Raw genomic sequence first — 12771 nt, forward strand, 5'->3', positions numbered from 1 at the left:
GCTTTGTTCATAGTAATGCTTCCCAAGGCCCACTTGACTTCACACTCTAGGATGTCTGACTCTAGGTGAGTGACCACACCATTGTGGTTATCTGGGTCATTAAGATATCTTTGGTATATTTCTTCTGTGTATTCTTGCCACTTCTCAGTCTCTTCTGCTTCCGTTAAGTCCGTACCATTTCTCTCCTTTATCATGCCTATCCTTGCACGAAATGCTCCCTTGATACCTTCAGTTTTCTTGAAGAGATTTCTAGTCTTTACCATTCTATTGTTTTCTATCATTTCTTTGCATTGTTCATTTAAGAAGGCCTTCCTATCTCTCCTTGCTATTCTCTAGAACTCTGCATTCAGTTGAGTATATTTTCCCCTTTCTACATTGTTTTTTGCTTCTCTTCTTTTCTTAGCTGTTTGTAAAGTCTCCTCAGACAACCACATTGCCTTCTTTCATTGTTTTTTTTTTCTTGGGGATGGTTTTGGTCACTGCTTCCTGTACAATGTTACAAACTTCTGTCCATAGTTCTTCAGTCACTCTGTCTATGAGATCTAATCCCTTGACTCCGTTCATCACCTCCACTGTATAATCATAAGGGATTTGATTTAGGTCACACCTAAATGGTCTCTACTTTTTTTCAATTTTAGACTGAATTTTTCAATAAGGAGCTCATGATCTGAGCCACAGTCAGCTCCAGGTCTTGTTTTTACTGACTGTATAGAGCTTCTCCATCTTTGGCTGCAAGGAACATAATCAATCTGATTTTGGTATTAAGCATCTGGTGATGTCCATGTGTATAGCTGTCTCTCATGTTGTTGGAAGAGAATGTTTGCTATGACCAGTGTATTCTCTTGACAAAACACTGTTAGCCATTGCCCTGCTTCATTTTGTACTCCAAGGTCAAACTTGTCTGTTATTCTGGGTATCTCTTGACTTCCTACTTTTGTATTCCAGTCTCTTATGAGGAAAAAGACATTCTTTTTTGTTGTTAGTTCTAGAAGGTGCTTTAGGTCTTCATAAAACCAGTCAACTTCAGCTTCTTTGGCATCAGCCTTGGAAATGAATTGAGGTTATTCTGCTGTTTTTGAGATTAAGTTTTACCATTAGCTTTATATCTCATTAAATCCTCACAATAATCCATATATATATATATATATATATATATATATATATATATATATATATATATATATACACATTCCCAATTAACTGGTAACTAAAGTGAAATTACAAACTATTAAGTGGTGGTGTTAAATTTGAACCCAGAGCTATCCAACTCTGAAGCCTGCATCCTCAAACACTATATTAAAGTTTTTTTCTAATGGTATATTCATTGGCTTTATAATCTATTTGTGATATAAGGTGCATTCAGGTTTAAATTTTCAAATTATAATTTTTAAGAGGCAATATATTAACCTGATTTAATAGTCAATACTGGGCCTAGAAGAATTGAAAATATGGTAATATTTTCTAGCATGTAGATCTTGATTTTAAGCATTAAAAGAGCGGGCCGGTAGTGCCTTAGAGTTGGGCTTTTCGCGCGATAGTTCTCTCTCTCTGGCTGTCCCACAGTTTAGGTTACTATCTCACGTTAGCTCCCTCAGATTGCCCTCAGGGCACTCGGGCCCGGTCCTTACCCTAAGCAGTGCCGCCCGCTCCTCTCCGTTCAGCCCCCACTTGCTGGTGGTGGATGGGAGGGTCTGGGGTTCTTTGCTGGGAGTTGCTTTAGGCACGTAATCTGTGGGTTTTATTTATTTTTTCTCCCAGTTATGTTGCCCTCCGAGATAAGAAATCTTCCCCCACACCCGCCGGTGAGAGGGTTTCCTGGTGCTTGGAAATTTCTCCTCTTTTACGACTCCCTCCCCGGGACGGGTCTCCGTCCCTAACTCTTTTGTCTCTCTTTTTATCTTTTATAATTTCTCCTACCTCTTTTGATGAAAATGGAGAGATCACAACAGACTCCACAGAAATACAAAGGATCATAAGAGACTACTACCAACAGCTATATGCCAATAAAATGGACAACTTGGAAGAAATGGACAAATTCTTAGAAAAGTATAACTTTCCAAAACTGAACCAGGAAGAAACAGAAGATCTTAACAGACCCATCACAAGCACGGAAATCGAAACTGTAATCAGAAATCTTCCAGCAAACAAAAGCCCAGGACCAGACGCCTCCACAGCGGAATTCTACCAAAAATTTAGAGAAGAGCTAACACCTATCCTACTCAAACTCTTCCAGAAAATTGCAGAAGATGGTAAACTTCCAAACTCATTCTATGAGGTCACCATCACCCTAATTCCAAAACCAGACAAAGATGTCACAAAAAAAGAAAACTACAGGCCAATATCACTGATGAACATAGATGCAAAAATCCTTAATAAAATTCTAGCAAACAGAATCCAACATCATATTAAAAAGATCATACATCATGACCAAGTGGGCTTTATCCAGGAATGCAAGCTTTCTTTAACATCCGCAAATCAATCAATGTAATACACCACATTAACAAATTGAAAGATAAAAACCATATGGTTATCTCAATAGATGCAGAAAAAGCCTTTGACAAAATTCAGCATCCATTTATGATAAAAACCCTCCAGAAAGCAGGAATAGAAGGAACATACCTCAACATAATAAAAGCTATATATGACAAACCCACAGCAAACATTATCCTCAATGGTGAAAAATTGAAAGCATTTCCCCTAAAGTCAGGAACAAGGCAAGGATTCCCACTTTCACCACTACTATTCAACATAGTTTTGGAAGTTTTGGCCACAGCAATCAGAGCTGAAAAAGAAATAAAAGGAATACAGATAGGAAAAGAAGTAAAACTCTCACTGTTTGCAGGTGACATGATCCTCTACATAGAAAACCCTAAAGACTCTACTAGAAAATTACTAGAGCTAATCAATGAATATAGTAAAGTTGCAGAATATAAAATTAACACACAGAAATCCCTTGCATTCCTATACACCAATAATGAGAAAACAGAAAGAGAAATTAAGGAAACAATACCATTCACCATTGCAACAAAAAGAATAAAATACTTAGGAATATATCTACCTAAAGAAACAAAAGACTTATATATAGAAAACTATAAAACACTGATGAAAGAAATCAAAGAGGACACAAACAGATGGAGAAATACACCGTGTTCATGGATTGGAAGAATTAATATAGTGAAAATGAGTATACTACCCAAAGCAATCTATAGATTCAATGCAATCCCTATCAAGCTACCAATGGTATTTTTCACAGAACTAGAACAAATCATCTCACAATTTGTATGGAAATATAAGAAACCTCGAATAGCCAAAGCAATCTTGAGGAAGAAGAATGGAACTGGAGGAATCAACCTGCCTGACTTCAGGCTCTACTACAAAGCCACAGTCATCAAGACAGTATGGTACTGGCACAAAGATAGAAATATAGATCAATGGAACAAAATAGAAAGCCCAGAGATAAACCCACACACCTATGGACACCTTATCTTCGACAAAGGAGGCAAGAATATACAATGGAGAAAAGACAATCTCTTTAACAAGTGGTGCTGGGAAAACTGGTCAGCCACTTGTAAAAGAATGAAACTAGAACACTTCCTAACACCATACACAAAAATAAACTCAAAATGGATTAAAGATCTAAACGTAAGACCGGAAACTATAAAACTCCTAGAGGAAAACATAGGCAAAACAGTCTCCGACATAAATCACGGCAGGATCCTCCATGACCCACCTCCAAGAATATTGGAAATAAAAGCAAAAATAAACAAATGGGACCTAATTAAAATTAAAAGCTTTTGCACAACAAAGGAAACTATAAGCAAGGTGAAAAGACAGCCTTCAGAATGGGAAAAAATAATAGCAAACGAAGCAACAGACAAACAATTAATCTCAAAAATATACAAGCAACTCCTGCAGCTCAATTCCAGAAAAATAAACGACCCAATCAAAAAATGGGCCAAAGAACTAAACAGACATTTCTCCAAAGAAGACATACAGATGGCTAACAAACACATGAAAAGATGCTCAACATCACTCATTATTAGAGAAATGCAAATCAAAACCACAATGAGGTATCATTTCACACCAGTCAGAATGGCTGCTATCCAAAAGTCTACAAGCAATAAATGCTGGAGAGGGTGTGGAGAAAAGGGAACCCTCTTACACTGTTGGTGGGAATGCAAACTAGCATAGCCACTATGGAGAACAGTGTGGAGATTCCTTAAAAAACTGGGAATAGAACTGCCATATGACCCAGCAATCCCACTGCTGGGCATACACACCGAGGAAACCAGAATTGAAAGAGACGCATGTACCCCAACGTTCATTGCAGCACTGTTTACAATAGCCAGGACATGGAAGCAACCCAGATGTCCATCAGCAGACAAATGGATAAGGAAGCTGTGGTACATATACACAATGGAATATTACTCAGCCATTAAAAAAATACATTTGAATCGGTTCTACTGAGATGGATGAAACTGGAGCCCATTATACAGAGTGAAGTAAGCCAGAAAGAAAAACACCAATACAGTATACTAATGCATATATATGGAATTTGAAAGATGGTAACGATAACCCTATATGTGAGACAGAATAAGAGACACAGATGCATAGAACAATCTTATGGAGTCTGAGGGAGAAGGTGAGGGTGGGATGTTCTGGGAGAATAGCATTGAAACACGTATATTATCATATGTGAAACAGAACACCATTCCATGTTCGATGCATGAGACAAATGCTCAGGGCCGGGGCAATGGGATGACCCAGAGGGATGGGATGGGGAGGGAGGTGGGTGGGGGGTCCAGGAAGGGGAACACATGTAAACCCATGGCTGATTCATGTCAATGTATGGCAAAAACTATTACAATATTGTAAAGTAATTAGCCCCCAACTAAAATAAATAAATTTATTTAAAAAAAAAAGAAAAAAAAAAAGTGAAATCAGCCTGAAAGAAACATTTTCCTTATAATCAGGTAGGCTATCCTTGATTCTCTGTCTGAATATTAGTGGGGAGGGTGGAGGGATGGGAATAAAACAAAATTTCAAAAGGAGAATGAGTTATTTGGTATATGTCTCCAAAAATGAACAAGTGGCAGAAAAGATAAATTCCTTTGTTATTAAAAAAAAAAAAAAAAAAAGCATTAAAAATGCTGGAGACAATCAAAGGGACACAAAGAGCCAGGTTGAAAAGTTTTCCACTGGCTAAATTTGGGACAGTATAAGCATTTAACAAATGTAAAATGCATGAGTCATACTGATGTAAATTTATTTTTTAATAGAGGGAATGAAAAACTCTTCCTTAGGGCAGATGCAAACTAATAAATGCAGAAGGAATAACAGAGTTAGAATACAACTATTTTTTCCAGATGGTTTTATGTTTTTTTAAAATTGAAGTATAGCTGATTTACAATGTTTTAGGTGTACAGCAAAGTGACTCAGTTATCCATATTCACACATATACATATTCTTCTTTATATTCTTTTCCATTATAGGTTATTTTAAGACATTGAATATAGTTCCCTGTGCTATAGAGTGGGACCTTACTGTTTATTTTATATATAGTCCTGGGTACTTCTCAATCCAAAATTCTTAATTTATCCCCACTTTCCCTTCCCCTTTGCTAGCAGTAAGTTTGTTTTCTATGTCTCTGAGTCTATTGCTGTTTCTCTACAGACATACTGATGGCCAACAGGCACATGAAAAGATGCTTAACGTCACTAATTATTAGACAAATACAAATCAAAACTACAATGAGCTATCACTTTGCACTGGTTAGAATAGCTATCATCAAAAAGTCTACAAATGATAAATGCTGGTGAGGATGTTGAGAAAAGAGAACCCTCCTACAATGTTTGTGGGAATGTAATTTGCAGCAGCTACATGGAAAACAATATGGAGGTTCCTTAAAAAACTAAAAATACTAATAGCATTGAAACATGTATATTATCATATGTGAAACAGAACACCATTCCATGTTCGATGCATGAGACAAGGGCTCAGGGCCGGGGCAATGGGATGACCCAGAGGGATGGGATGGGGAGGGAGGTGAGAGGGGGGTTCAGGATGGGGAACACATGTAAACCCTTGGCTGATTCATGTCAATGTATGGCAAAACTACTACAATATTGTAAAGTAATTAGCCACCAACTAAAATAAATAAATTTATTGAAAAAAAAACTAAAAATAGAGTTGCCATATGATCCAGCAATCTCACTGCTGGGCATATATATGGAAAAGATAAAAGTCAAATTAAAAAAGATAAATGCACCCGAATACTTATAGCAAAACCATTTACAACAGCCAAGACATGGAGGCAGTCTAAATGCCCGTCAACAGATGCAAGGATAAAGAAGATGTGGCGTATATATATGTATATATATTACTGAGGCATGAAAAGAATGAAATAATGAAATGTTGCAGTGACACGGATGAACCTGGTGCTAGTCGTAAAGAACTCACCTGACAATGTAGGAGTCGTAAGAGATGCGGGCTTGATCCCTGAGTCAGGAAGACCCCCTGGAGAAGGGCATGGCATCTCATCCAGTATTCTTGCCTGGAGAATCCCATGGACAGAGGAGCCTGGTAGTCTATAGTCTATGGGGTCGCACAGAGTCGGACACGACGGAAGTGACTTAGCAGGCTCGGATGAACCTAGAGATTATCATACTAAATGAAGTAAGTCAGACAGAGAAAGGCAAATACCATATGATATCACTTATACGTGGAAACAAAAATAATACAAATGAACTTATTTACAAAACGGAATATCACTATGTGACAAATAACAAAGTAATACTAGATTCAGGCAAATATCATCAACGTATGTTACAACTAGTGGGTGAAAGTTTTAGGAGGAATAGGATGTCATCATGGTCTCAATTTATCTCCCCACAAAATTCTTATTAATTGCAAAGGAGAAAAAAATTAACTTTCCAATGGAGAAAACTTGTCAACTATCATTTAAACCAAATGATCAAAGCTAACATCAACAGAAATGGGACAAAAATGTATCAAATGTCTCCAAATATGATACACTGAGAAAGACACATCACTTATGTCATATCTTTGTCAAAAATTCATAACCTGAATCTAATCATGAGGAAACATCAGACAAACCCAAATTGAAGGATATCCTTCAAAATATCTACCCTGCACTCTTTAAAAATCTCAAATGCATGAAAAACAAAGACTGACAGAGAAATCATTCCAGATTAAAGGAGACTAAGATATATGACATACATGCAATGTATGATCCTGGATTGGATCCTGGTCTGAAAAAATTTATTTTATTTTCTATAAATGCTATTGCAAAGAAAAATAGGTGTAATATGAATTAGGTTTGTAGATTAAATAATAGTATTGTATCATGTTAATTTCTCCTGTGCTTATGTACCAGAATATTCTTAGGAAATACAAACTGAGGTATTTTGGAGTAAAGAAACATTATGTCTGCAATTTATTCTCAAATGATTTGGGAAAAATACATAAATACACACACATAATTTTTATTTATACACACACACAGAGGGTGGAGAGGGAATGATAGAAAGCAAATATGGTAATATGTTAACAATTTGAGTACTGGGTAATTCTTTGCAATATTTTTGCATCTTTGTTGAGATGAATATTATTTACAAATGAAAATATATCAATAAAGTGTGCTACAAAGCCCCACAATAACTCACACTTTACAAGTAGAGAGGCAAATGGAGCAGTTGAAATATAAGGTAATTTTCATAAAAATGTACCCTAAGTTATATTCTTTAAATTTCTTTTATATATAAGAAATTATAATATTTGTAGTATAATAATGATTATTTAAAAATAGTTCCTTTGTGTTAGAGATACATAATGAAATACTCGTGGCTAGTTATAGATTCAATAATATGCCTGAGATTGACTTTAAAATGACCTAGTGAAGAGGTATGGGATTATGCAAACTTTGCGGGTTTTGTACATCTGATAAATGAGAAATTGTGTCTCAGTACAGTTTTCACTTGCATTTGTCTTGTTGTGGGCAATGTAACTGTTAGTTCTGCTACCTTTTATGTCAGAGGATGAGGAATCTTTCTTGACTTATGTTTCCACTTATGCCTTTGACTCAGTTTCCTCCTACTGCATTTGAACTTACTTCCTCAATTATTCACTATTTCTCCAGTACTTTTAATATTCTCACTTTTTCCTTTCTAAGCTCCAATATTTATCATTTCATTATCTTTAGGCTGTATATGACATATAAACAATATGTTTTAGAAGGCAGAACATGAAAAGTAAGTCTCTTTCACACACTGAACCTGAAATCAACACCCCCAGGGTGAACCATCATTCTCAGTTTCTTGTGTATTTCTTCAATCACACTCTATACAGAAGGAAGCATATACTTAAGTATTCAGTTTTATAGACACATTCAAATGGCAACATACTCTTAGGCTAAGGTAACAGTAGCTGCTACAATAACTAAACCCTGAAATCTCTGTGATTTAACAAAAGATTAGTTTATATACACATGACAAATAGTCCAAATGATCAGTGGGCAGCTTCCATGTGTGCTTTAGGAGCCCAAGTTCTGCCACAGCTCAGGACTTTAGAGTTTTCACTTCAACAACAAACAGGGGAAAACAAAAGAAGACATACTGCTTCCTAACCATCTTGCATAGAAGTCACCAGATCATACTGCACAAATTCTACTGGAAATAAATCATATGGTCCTTTTAGATGTACAGAGGCTGTTTAATGAGAATAAAATCAAGCTTTTAAGAGATATTAAAGTTTTAGTGTAAAGAGAAGGGAAGTAGAATTGTTATTATGAACTGAAAGAGAGAATAGGCTAAAGAAGGTAGTGATGGTGGTGGTGGTCTGGTTGCTAAGTTGTGTCCAACTCTTTTGTGAACCCAGACTGCAGCCTGCCAGGCTCCTCTGTCCATGGGATTTCTCAGGCAAGAATAGTGGAGAATAGTTACCTCCTGCAGGGGATCTTCCTCACTTATGGATCTCACCCATGTCTCCTGCATTGCAGACAGATTCTTTCCTGCTGAGCCACCAGGGAAGCCCTAAAGAAGACAGCAAGAGGCTGAGAAATTTAGTCCCTGGCTTGGCACTTACTCAACTTTACTCTAGTATAAATCTTTGGAGAGTAGCTGTTTCTGGGGCTTCCCTGGTGGCTCAGACAATAAAGAACCTGCCTGCAATGCAGGAGACCTGGATTCGATTCCTGGGTCGGGAGGACTCCCTGGAGAAGGAAACAGCAACCCAGTCCAGTATTAGCTTGGCTAATTCCAAAATTTCCAATAGTTTAGATAGAGCTGTTCTATGTAAAAACTTTTTAAATAGCTACATAGCACAAGTATTTCTGCCTGAACCAGGAAGTCACATCTTCAATCTAAGCAGCATAAATGCAATACATACAGGTATTTCTGCTACAACAGTCTGTAACACCTGAATTTCTGCAAAATCAGGGTGCTGAGAAAAATATTTTCAGGGAGTTACCTGAAGAATGGGAGTTTGCAGACTTGAGGAGTAAGCCAGCTTCCTCTCCTAGTCTTTTAGGCGTTGGCAATCAGTTTTGCATCTTATAGCGGCAGATTTTATCCCATCTTAACAGCCTAAAGAAGTGTATATTATACACAACTGGTTGGAAGGGCAGGAGAATTAACACAAAAAAGCAGTTAAAGCTCTCTACCAATGACTGATGGGATGCAATGTGAATCTACACCTATATTTGAGAATAATTCTTGAGCACCTGTATTCCACTACCACCCATAATTTATGCACAGGACTCCTAACTTGATATTGCACCCTTTATTAACTACCTGTTTTTGCACTTCTCTGTGTTCCTAGGATCACCTCCAAAATAAAGTCGTCAAATCCTTTTACTCAAATTCTTGTCTCAGGGTCTTTTCTGAGCAACCCAAACTAAGACATTTTCCCCCCAACTTCCAGCCTGTAGGCTCCTCAACAGTCGGGGGCAATGTTTGAGCCACAGTAATTATTAATGGGCTAGAGAGCACAGACAAAAAAGCATTTGAAGTCACTCTTACTTGGTGCAAAGCATTAATATGCTAAACAAAATCATATTAGAATCACCATGACTTCTGGTGTTATAACAACACTCCCCTACTTATGAGGAATTGAACATAGAATTACATCCGAGTTTCTTTAAATTGTCCTCTCCTGGTGGACACGTATCTTATTTGCATGCACTCTTTTTGTTATTTATAGACAATGTTGCCAGGACTCCTCTTGTACATACAAACTTTCACATGTAGGTATGAATATCCTTGGGATAAGTTCTTAACAGTAGAATTTCTGGATCAGAAATCACATGTATAGCAATTTCCAAAACATTAACAAATTGCTTTCTTGAGCTTTTATCAACTTTGACTCCCACTTCAAAATAGGCAGATTCTAAAAGCAGTCGGTTCCTTCTGATTAACCACTTTGAACTTCAATTTTTCTAATCTGTAAAATATATTAATAAATAGCAACTATGTACCTATAGCAAACATATATTTATGAATATTAAAAAGGAAAAACTATGATACCACTCCATAAAGTGCCTGGTATATAACAGATAGTCAAGTAATATTAGTTCTCTTAAAAGTAGATGCTCATCTTTGGGAATGAGTTAATTTCATCTTTGAGATAGAAGCAAATTATTCATAACTCTAAGTTTTTTTAATCTAAAAGTAAACATCATATTTTACTCTAAACTGGCCACCCTAATGCAGTGTTCTTATAGGCTCCACACTTTAGCTCTTTTTATTTTCTCATTCTCCAATCCTGGTCAGTCATCAAGTTTCTCCCATTTGAAACAGTCAACCTGATTCTCCTTTCATATTCTTTCAAACCTTCTTTTCTGTTCTTGTGTCATTATCATAATTCAGGCTACTGATGGTCCAAATTTGATCTGTAGTACATCTTCTGAAAAAGTCTCCCAGTCTATGGTCCATCCTATGCATTTTACCTATTTTGTAATATCACTATGTCCTAAAATATCATTTCTCTTCCTAAATGGTGATGACTTTTACTGTTGATAGAAAGAACAAAACACTCTATACAAGGAACAATCTCCTGTAGAGTAATCTCTAATTCGTTGATGTTATTTTTGACTACTCTCTTCCCCATTAATCTTTTTCTTTAAAGGCCTTGTGCTTTTGGTATATAGCTGAATCTTATGCTACTAAATGATCCCCTTGCTTTATGTATACCTACACTTCATGGTCTAGCTCAAGTAGCATTTTCTTCCAGGGCTTTGACCATTTCAGAAGGAAGCAATTCCAGTCCACAGTGAGCATATATGATACTGTCTAAATCAGAAAATTAGAATTTTCTTCCTTATTTGGCAGTCATACATATGTAATATCCATAATAATTAATTTTTAAGGTTCTACAGCAGTGTTTTTAAATAGAACTTTCCACATGATGAAAATGTTCTGTATTTGTGTTGTCCAACACAATAAACACTAGCCACATATGGCTATGAGCATCTAAAATGTGGCTAGTGGCTACATATTAAACAACTTTGTCCTGGAGGAAAACAAATTAGTTTTCTGATCTTTGAATATTTACTAAGAAATACTTATATTTCAGGTCCTGTTTAAACACTTTATACATACTATTTCTATTTCTCAGATAAATAAACTAAGAAAGGTTTAACTACTTGCATAAAGTCCTAATTCTTTGTGATTAACAACAATGATGCCTATCCACAGAATACTGTGGTGAGACTATCAGAAAACATGGGAAGGAGTTTAGAAAGCCAGATAATTGTATTTTTTTAATATTTATTTTAATTTATTTGACTGTCTCGGTCTTAGTTACGCCACACAGGATATTTGATCTTCATAGCGGCATGCAGGATCTTTATTTGTGGCACGCGGGATCTACTTCCCCAAGCAGGGTTCCCTGCATTGCAAGCCCAGAGTCTTAGCAACTAGACCAGGGACACCCCCCAAAATTGTATTCTTGAGATAGCTATCATTGTAACCTTTGCTCATCTCTCCTACAATGTCTAGCATACCACCTTGTATATCTATGACAATTGTATCTGAGTGAATTGAAAACTTCACATGGTTTAAAAGTAGTCTTCTACCCTTCTACATAATGTGCTTCTACAAATTTGAAAGTAAGTTGAGTGTGCAAAAATTAAACCAAGAAGTTAAAATTTGACAATATTCACACAATGGAATATTCCTATTCAAAAATAGAAAGGAATGAAGGATTCACGCTACAACATGGATAAATCTCCAAAATATTATGTTAACTGAAAGAAAATAGTCACAAAAGGCCATATATAGTACGATTTTATTTATATGAAATGTCCAGAATAGACTAATCTGTAGAGATATGAAGGAGATTAGAAGTTGCTTCGTGCTGGGAGGATTAGGCAGAGATAGGGAATGCCTGCTAACGAGCATAAGTTTTTATTTCCCCAAGGTGATAAAAATGTCCAAAGATTGATTGTGGTGATGGATGTATAAACTATGAATCAAAAGCACTGAACTGTATGCGTTAAATGGGTAAAATGTATGGAATATGCATTATATCTCGAAAATTATGTTTAAATAAGTGTAATCATAGTTTGTAACTATGTTTATAAAAGGGTCCTAGTCCTAAGAGCAAAACATAGACTACAAAATATCTAAAAACCCCCTTTACTTTTAGGCATAATCTCTGACAAAAATATATTTAAGAGTAAAGTGAAATAAAGTTGTGGTTTTCAAAATTACTTCTTTTTTTTTTCAAGGAGTGGAGAAGAGAGCTTTTTAAGAA

At 36.2% G+C, this 12771-nt stretch overlaps 1 protein-coding gene across 1 annotated transcript in view; it reads right to left on the reverse strand.

Moving 5' to 3' along the window:
• The window catches only part of PMFBP1 (polyamine modulated factor 1 binding protein 1), a 443606-nt gene that overhangs the window by 356532 nt on the left and 74303 nt on the right, over positions 1–12771 (reverse strand). The window contains exon 3 of the mRNA XM_081512569.1: positions 6460–6651. The gene's annotated coding sequence lies outside the window, so the exon portion shown is untranslated. The remainder of the gene's footprint in view (positions 1–6459; positions 6652–12771) is intronic.

Source organism: Giraffa tippelskirchi, chromosome 7, assembly GCF_054371585.1.
Source record: "Giraffa tippelskirchi isolate mGirTip1 chromosome 7, T2T-mGirTip1v1.2.pri, whole genome shotgun sequence".
Lineage (NCBI taxonomy): Eukaryota > Metazoa > Chordata > Mammalia > Artiodactyla > Giraffidae > Giraffa > Giraffa tippelskirchi.